This window comes from Notolepis coatsorum (genome assembly GCF_963971535.1).
Source record: "Notolepis coatsorum genome assembly, contig: SCAFFOLD_508, whole genome shotgun sequence".
In the NCBI taxonomy this organism is placed as follows: domain Eukaryota; kingdom Metazoa; phylum Chordata; class Actinopteri; order Aulopiformes; family Paralepididae; genus Notolepis; species Notolepis coatsorum.
In genome coordinates, this window is record NW_028174435.1 from 5,001 (window position 1) to 14,241 (window position 9,241).

Sequence of the window (9,241 nt, forward strand, 5' to 3'; positions counted from 1 at the left end):
GAGCCTGGGTAGAGCAGAAACTAGGACAAAGAAGGAGAGGATGATGATGATGATGATGATAGGCATTTGGATCTATCGTTCGTGACAAACTTAACGGGACACACGCCTGAAACCGAGAAATAATTGTCAGTGGATTAACCTCTGTTACCTGCTCCATCCCAATGGACACTACATGGTCACAGATGACCTTCAGTTGGACAAGGAAGCAGACAGAAATGTATGACCGCTGCCCAGTGGAAATGACTCTTTAAACGGACAGTTGAGAGAGATGGAAAGACAGAAGAATGGAGAGAGAGGGAAGGAGGAAGAGGAAAGTGTGGAAAGAGTTTGGATACTTTGTTTTGTCTCACAGGGACGTGTTCTTCTCCAGTCTCTCTGCTCCTCCAAGACTGGCCTCCAGCTGCTGTGGACAGTAGAGGTTGACTAGCGCACGCACACTGCTACTTATAAACTATTTATACGTCTTTCTCTCTCTCTCTCTCTCTCTCTCTCTCTCTCTCTCTCTCTCTCTCTCTCTCTCTCTCTCTCTCTCTCTCTCTCTCAGTCTCTCTCTCTCTCAGCACAAAAGAAACGAAAACAAATGAAAAGGAAAACATTGTTATGTTCTCAGAGACGAGTATGAGTTCTGGTCTGGCTCTCTGTAAGCGATGTCGTTGTCATGTTCTTAAGTCGTTAAATGTTGTTACTCATGTCCTCCATGTTGCTTATTATTTTACAGTATATCGGAACAATCTCAAGTCTTGCGTATGGTCTGGGTATATGTGTGTGTGTGTGTGTGTGCGTGCGTGTGTGTGCGAGGAGGAGGTAACAAGATGAACGAGACAGTACCGGAAGATGCTTTATTTTTGTTATGAAATATATTATGCTTACTTATATCCAAGCAGGAAGTATGTTGATTTATTTTGTGTTGTGGTTGAATGCTTGTATTTAATCCATGGAAACCATGCAAAAATGGGTTTTGGGGGGAGGGGGTGGGGATGCTGAGATAGATAAGGGAGAGGAGGTTGCCAGTCACAGTTAGCGTGTATGGAGGTGTACGTCAGCAGGCCTGCGTTGGTATCTACAGCAGATTATAGGGCTGTGAAAAGGGGGAGGCAGGGGCTCAAACATGGCAACTTCAGGGCAGGTGGCCACGTTATCGTCTACACTACAGCCTTGACAATGTAATAATCACTGCCCACTCGACGACCGCAACTGACAATGTTACCAGAGTGCCATTTCACACACAAAACACACAAATACTCTCACACACAAACACACCAAGACCTCGTGTCCTACTACTCACGAACCTCTTTAGCGTGAGAGTATACATGGGTGTGTGTCTGTGAGGATAGGAAGAGACTAAGCGAGTGTGTTTGCTCGTACACGAGGCTACTTTTCACCCATATATCACACTGCCGTTGATAAGGACAGGGCCCAGTCCACCTTAGCAGCACACGCATGTTGTTCTTACAAAAAGAGCAAAGTCCATCTCCGTGGACTGAAAGAGTGAATGAGTGAGCGAAGAAAACCGCCGAGGGCATGAATGGGTTCCTTGTTGGCCCAGCTGTACTCTTCCACTGACAGAGGACCCAATCTGACCACTCACTCCTTCAAAGGAACTCGTATAATCCAGCAACATGTTGATTACTATACTGTGACTGCTTGTTCACACTGCAGTGTTGGTGGCCTGGACCTGCGCTACAGTGACGGATAATTACTTCCTTGCCAACGTGCTTCCTGACTGTGATATTGATTGTGTAACCAGGCCAAACCAACACAGCACACCCATGTCTTCTACCGCCGTCTGTTTAACCAAGTATTGTAGATCGAAACCCCCCCCCCCCTTCCCTGCAATGACCCAGGGGAAAGAAATGCAGGGAGGGTGGTGACACGTAGTAGTGGTTAAGACGTTGACTTTCACTGTGGGTGAACAAGTTTGTGAAACGTACTGTAAGATAACACTGTCTGTGAAGTTGAGTCGACATTGAGTCAAAGGGGGTGGGGGAGGGGGGACACACACACACACACGCAGTCCAACACACAAACATGGTGATTTGGCTGGTGCTATATTTATAAGTCGACATGTTTCACCACCATTTTTGCGAATCCGTTCACATTCACATCACTGCCTCTAATAGCGTTGTCAATAAACCAGGGACCATTGCTTGTAACTAACTGATTTAAAACAACAAAATGCAGTGACACTATAACTAAGCTCTTTTTTATGTTTCATTTGGGCCTCCATTGGATAAAGACAGCAATGATCATAATTTATATATTTATGTTTTCAATAATAAATATATTTCTGCTTATCAAACTGTACACTGAATGTTGAGTTCCCTCATTATTTCTGGTTTCTCAGAGAATGATATTGTGAAGATAGTGTACAGGTACAGTATGGCTTCTTTTTCAAGGAGCTCCTCCGGGCTTGAACCTGAGATGAAGATGGAGATGAAGACCCTGACTCCCATCAGGGTTAAAAGCCCAATCAGTCTAATGATCCAAACATAAACACATGGGTATAAATAAGAAGGGAGGCATGTCTCCAGTTGACTAATTGAGGCCTTGAACCAAGGACTAACACTAGACAACAGCTACATGAGTTTCTAATGTTATTTGCTGTATTTCGAGGGTGTAAAGGGTTTGTTTACATTGGTAATATTTGTAGATTTATATTCCCATTTACGATGAGCTAAGAAAGTTCCAAATAGCACATTTTCTATCAACCGACCAAACTCTTCAAGAATGTGTGTGAATATACCCCATGTTGATATAGTATGGTTAAAAAGAATCATGGATTGGGGCTTTAAAACTGTAACATAGAGTTAGGTTGAAAGAGTAACGGTGATCTCACCTGGAAAATACAGCACCTACAGTTAACTGTTATCTAGAATGGTACTATGAGATTAGATATTACTGATAGACTGAGAGTGGGGCAGATTGTTGTATGGCGACGTGATAGAGCCAAAGGGAATCTATATACATCTATCAAGATGAGAGGACAAGACCGGAGAGGAAAGATTATTAGGTGAAATGAGAGAAGAGCCCCATCTGTGTGTGTGCTGCTGGCTGGAAGGCAGGGACAGTAGCTGGGTGCGAGGGATGGGCGGCGCGTGCAGGAAATGTGAGCCTTTCTGGGGCTTGAGGGCTGACAGTGGCCTGGTTCTCCAGGATCCACTAGCAGCAGAGGGGGGGGGGGCTTCTTTATTACTTCTCCCTGAGATACTCACCCTAATCCTGGGGGCTTAGGGGACATGAAAGTCCCTCTCTCTTCTCAGCGTTTCCCGGGCCATACACCCTGCTTATTAACCCGGGAGAGTGAGGGGGTGAGAGAAGGACAGACGCAACATGAAAGAGAGAAGAGGATCGGGGGGGTGGGGGGCACAAAGATAAAATGAAAGGTAGAGGCTTCATTACTTTTATATTATTTTTATCTGACATGGAGCTTCATTCATAAGGGAAGGAGAGAGGGAAGGAGTGAGGGAGGGTAAGAGAGGGAGAGAGAGGGTAAGAGGGAGGGAGAGATGGAGAGGGATGGAGGGGGCTCACAAAGATAAAATGAGGCTTCATTATATTCAAAATAGAGGCTTCATTACTTTTATATCATTTTTATCTGACGTGCAGCTTCATTCATAAGGAAGGGAGGGAGAGAGGGGGAGGGAGGAAGGGAGAGAGGGAGGGAGAGAGAGTGAGAAAGGGAGAGAGGGAGGGAGAGGGGGTGGATATGAGAGCCAGGATGGAGGTACGAAGTGATCATGGCGAAGAGGAAAATGACGTGTCAAGGTGAGAGAAAGAGAAGATGTGGAGAGAGGGGGGATGGAGAGATGACGGGAGGAGAAAGGCGAGAAGAGAAGAGTGTTAATGGCCCTGGGGGGAGAGGACAGAGAGACAAGGAAAGAAAGAGAGAAAGAGCAGGGAGAATAAAGGGTAGAAGTGGATTCAGGATGTGGGTAATTGGCGCTAGTAGCCGGAGGGGTTTGGACTGGCAAGCACTAAGTGGACATGTTTTCATAAACAATGCCTGGGGAAGGACAAGGTGTGAGGAGGCCTACAGATTGGTGTGTGCATGTGTGTGTTGCATATGTGTGTGTGTGTGTGTGTGTGTGTGTGTGTGTGTGTGTGTGTGTGTGTGTGTGCGTGTGTGTGTGTGTGTGTGTGTTGGTGCACAAATGCAATGGTGTGTGTGTGCAAAGTAATACCAAAAAGCTCTCCCAGTGTGAAATGAGGACCGTTGGAATTCTGGGCCCTGACAGAGGAGGCCAAGCTGTGATCTGACTGGCTGACAATGCATTGGGTCAAAGTTCAGGGTTCAGGGGTCATGTGTGTGTGTGTGTGTGTGTGTGTGTGGGGGGGGGGGGGGGGGGGGTCTTAGTGGTTAAGGCAGTGGGTGGGTGGGTTGGTGGCGGGTGACAGGGTGGGGGCATAAAGTGGAAGTTGTTGAATGTAAACTAGTTGTTATACCATCTGGGCTGCCTCTGTTTTCTCTGTATTCAGATGCTATATTATTTACATTCTGGACATAACAGCATTTAAGTCCAGTGGTGATCACATGGACTAAAATTGAGAAATTAAGTCTTTCTCGTTGTAAGAGGGTCTGTTTGATTGACAGTAGCAGTTAGTTTCCAGTCTCGACTGTTTCCTTCCCCAAATTATGGACCTTGTAACCTTGTTTCATTACTTACACCCCTCCCCCCTTTCCCTTTCCTCCATCTCTCCATCTCTCTGTCTCTCTTTGTCCCTGTTATGTTTCTGCTTGCTGGCTCAGCCTGTCTGTCTCTCTCTGTCCCTGTTATGTTTCTGCTTGCTGGCTCAGCCTGTCTGTCTCTCTCTGTCCCTGTTATGTTTCTGCTTGCTGGCTCAGCCTGTCTGTCTCTCTTTGTCCCTGTTATGTTTCTTGCTGCCTAGCCTGTGGCCTCTGGTTGGAGGAATGGTAGCGGGCTCCTCTGGTTGGAGGAATGGTAGCGGGCTCCTCTGGTTGGAGGAATGGTAGCGGGCTCCTCTGGTTGGAGGAATGGTAGTGGGCTCCTCTGGTTGGAGGAATGGCAGCGGGCTCCTCTGGTTGGAGGAATGGCAGCGGGGTCCTCTGGTTGGGGATCCTCTGGTTGGAGGAATGGTAGTGGGCTCCTCTGGTTGGAGGAATGGCAGCGGGCTCCTCTGGTTGGGGATCCTCTGGTTGGAGGAATGGCAGCGGGGTCCTCTGGTTGGAGGAATGGCAGCGGGGTCCTCTGGTTGGGGTCCTCTGGTTGGAGGAATGGCAGCGGGGTCCTCTGGTTGGGGTCCTCTGGTTGGAGGAATGGCAGCGGGGTCCTCTGGTTGGGGTCCTCTGGTTGGAGGAATGGCAGCGGGGTCCTCTGGTTGGAGGAATGGCAGCGGGGTCCTCTGGTTGGAGGAATGGCAGCGGGGTCCTCTGGTTGGAGGAATGGCAGCGGGGTCCTCTGGTTGGGGTCCTCTGGTTGGAGGAATGGCAGCGGGGTCCTCTGGTTGGGGTCCTCTGGTTGGAGGAATGGCAGCGGGGTCCTCTGGTTGGGGTCCTCTGGTTGGAGGAATGGCAGCGGGGTCCTCTGGTTGGGGTCCTCTGGTTGGAGGAATGGCAGCGGGGTCCTCTGGTTGGGGTCCTCTGGTTGGAGGAATGGCAGCGGGGTCCTCTGGTTGGGGTCCTCTGGTTGGAGGAATGGCAGCGGGGTCCTCTGGTTGGGGTCCTCTGGTTGGAGGAATGGCAGCGGGGTCCTTTGAAGACGGCGGCTGTGAAGTTTGTCCGGGGCCACAGCCATGAATGCGTGTCTTTGTCCTGCTGCCTTTCGTCCCCGTACCCCCTCCACCTCACCACCACCACCTCCCCCTCCAGCCTCATGCAGACACGCTCGGGCTCTTTCTGGGGGCCTCCGCAGAAATGACCCTGCTAATTATGTATTTAAGGTATTTGGCTCCTGTGAAAACAGCTTTGGGTTAGCAGCGGGATGGAAGGTGGAGAGGGAGGTGGTGGAGGGGTGGGGGGGTGCAAGGATGGGGGGTGGTCCATGGCCTCACGGCTATCATTACTGCCCAGCGTTTTATGTAAACACTGGATTAGTCCAAGCGCAAGCTGATTGGGGAGTGGAGGATGGAGGGGGTTTGGCAGTAGGGCAGGTAGGGGGGTGGAGGGGGGTGTTCGTGTTTGGGGGTCTCGCCTCTGGTTTCACCCCTGTGTGGTGGTCCCTCAGAAACCTCTCTCTTTCCCCTACTCACACACACACTCACACACACACACACACACACACACACACACACACACACACACACACACACACACACACACACACACACACACACACACACACACACACACACACACACACACACATGGTCGACAGAACATGTGCTCTTTCATATCTCATTTCACACAGGTAACGGTTTATTAGTGACAGAGGACAGGGGATAGGGCAGGAACATGAACACACACAGTCAGACATGCTTTCTCCCCCCTCCCCCCTTTTCGCTCTGTTCAAGGGCTCAACAATATATCCAATTCATATTGAAACAATGCAATATCTAGGTACATAAAGTAATGGGAATTTTTGCTTAAAATTCCTAATATAGGCCAATAAAGGACATTTGGCATCTGCAAGGGGTTTCATCTACTGTATATAAGGGGAATCTAGATTTAAACCTAAGACTAGTCATTATTAAAATTATATTGTTACCTTTTCATTCATTCTAACCTTTATTTCAACTTGTTGGGAAGCTGAGGTTTCCCTCATTTACAGCAACAACGAGTTCAACAGAAAAGACAAATAAACAAACCAGAGCCACTTAACACAATAAAAACGTGTATCACATTAGCAAAATCTGCTTAAACAAACAATATGATATTTAGTCGATATCAGGGAGAATCCCCCTCCTTCTCTCCCCCCTATCACAGCCTCATCACCTGTCGTGTGTCTGGGATGGGGGCCGAGGATGGGGCCGAGGATGGGGCCGTCCTGTCTTGAACGGCCCCCAGAGGAGTGCTCTGAAACCGGATCGCCATACTCCGAGTCCCCCTTGGGAGTGGGGTCGATTGTAACCCCTGATAAACCTGAGCTAGACAGGAACCTCGTCTCTACCCTTCAGTAGGGACACTGTGACCCAAGGATGTCAGACCCCCCCTCTCTCTGTCTCACTCTCTTACTCTCTCTCAAATTCAGATGTATTGTCACATCTTTCATACTGTACAGCATAAACAACAAATCCTTTGCCTCTTCGGCATCAATGAAACACAATGAAATAGCTCTAATTTGCAATACATTAATTTACAACACCAATTCTATTTACAATCATTGCAGTGTGGCTGTAAAGCGGCAATGAAACAATGATAAGGTAGCTCTAGCTCAGACCTGGGCATTGTATGATTCTGACCAGCCCGCGAAAGATTACATGATAATAATTTTTTTTTAATTTATTTTTAATTTTTTTTAATTTTAAATTTGTTTTTCATGTCAACGTTCACACGCACAATATACGTTTACCTAGGATTTAACTTGATTCAACAACAAAGCAGTCGGGGCAAGCCGAAAACGGTGGAAAGTGTGGTTATTTGAAGTTTGGATTTCTTTTTTCACAACTGAGGTAGGTAGATTAAATTCTTTGAGACTAAAGTACAGAAAAAAGGTACCGTTGGGTACCGGTATCAATTCACAGGTACCGGTACCGTATCGGTTCAAATGTGAACGGTACCCATCCCTACTGAACACACAACTGCAGGGCAAGGGCATTTTTGCTCATGAAATGCATAGCCATGTGAAAGCCTTCATGACAAAGTTGCAATTAATTTCAAGGCAACTAGGCAGCAACAATCTCAAACACATGAAAACCCTGAAAGAAGTCAAACCATCAGCTGAGGCACAGGTACTGCATGATGAATTTTCAAGGCGTTTTCAAGATTTCAAAAAGTTTGAGGATGAAATGCAGCTGGTTTCCTCTCCCTTTACCTGCAGTGTTGATAGTGCACCCACTGATGTTCAGCTTGAACTCATTGACCTGCAGTCTGATTCACTACTGAAAGAGCACTTTAAGTCAGCATCACTGCTAGAGTTCTACTCTGCTCTCAAGGAGGAGAACTTTCCAAACATGAGGAGACATGCTCAGAAGATGTTGGTTCTCTTTGGATCCACCTATATGTGAACAGACATTCTCAGTCATGACGTTTACCAAGTCCAGGTACAGATCCTCTCTCACTGATGAACATCTGGCAGCTGTGCTTCGCATCTCCACCTCAGACATGCAACCTGACTTTGATGGACTTGTTAAAGCTCAACAGAGACTGGATTTATCACACTGAATGAAAAATAAAAAGTGCTGAAGAACACTAAAATGTGGAAATATAACAAGTGAAATGGGACACTTGATCTTTTTTTTGCACAGTTCTGAAAACATTAAATGTTTAATGTAGGCATGTAAAGTAAAAAAGGCTACTGGGACACTTTTCTTTACACAGTTCAGTGACATGTCTTGTTTATTCTGGCTATAAGATGATGTGATGTCTTTAGAAAGCTAAGAAAATCCTTGTTTCAATAGTATATGAAACTCAAAATAATAACTTTATTTGTATAGCACTTTTTCATACATGCCCTTTGTTATTAATGTTTCACATTTTGTTTATCATTTTGGAAATAAATTCTATTTGAATACATTATATTTTTGAAAGCTAACCTCACCTTTTAATTGCCAAATAATAACATACACTCTTACCAGGGGTCAAAACAATGCCATTTACTGCTTTTTATATAGAAATAAAATGTATATTATGCATAATTGAGTTTGGAATTTTGGCTCGGCCCTCCAACATATTTTCAGTTGCTCATTCGGCCCCCCGGGAAAAATAATTGCCCACCCCTGCTCTAGCTTATGCCATAATATAACATAATAACCACAGCATGTGTGTAGTGTGTCAAAGCAGCAGTAGAAACAACTGTAAAACTGTAAAAATAAATAAATAATTAAATACCAAGAATTACAATATAACAATCACAGTGCGGATTTAGTGTGTGCAAAATAGCAGCCAAAACAAGTAGCGCCACGTTATAATATAATAATCACAGTATAATAATCATGTTGTTGCGAGTACTGCATCTGAACAAGTGCCTCAGCCTGATAGCTCCCCCCGGAGGTCACGTGGCGCTGTCACTCAGTCCCGACTCGCACGCTTCCCTAGAAGCGCCCGGTCCACACCGGCTGCTAATCTACAATCAGAGGCTCCTGTCTCCTTCCCTGTGATGGAGGGGAGTATAAACCATGACCAGCC

General features: G+C 46.5%; 1 long non-coding RNA gene across 1 annotated transcript in view; it reads left to right on the forward strand.

Annotated features, from left to right (window-relative positions):
- The window catches only part of LOC311247551, a 3,380-nt gene extending 2,826 nt beyond the window's left edge, over window positions 1–554 (forward strand). The window contains exon 2 of the long non-coding RNA XR_014620852.1: window positions 1–554. This exon is cut by the window's left edge and continues 290 nt beyond it. This is a non-coding gene — a long non-coding RNA (uncharacterized lncRNA).
- The last annotated feature ends 8,687 nt before the right edge of the window (window positions 555–9,241 follow it).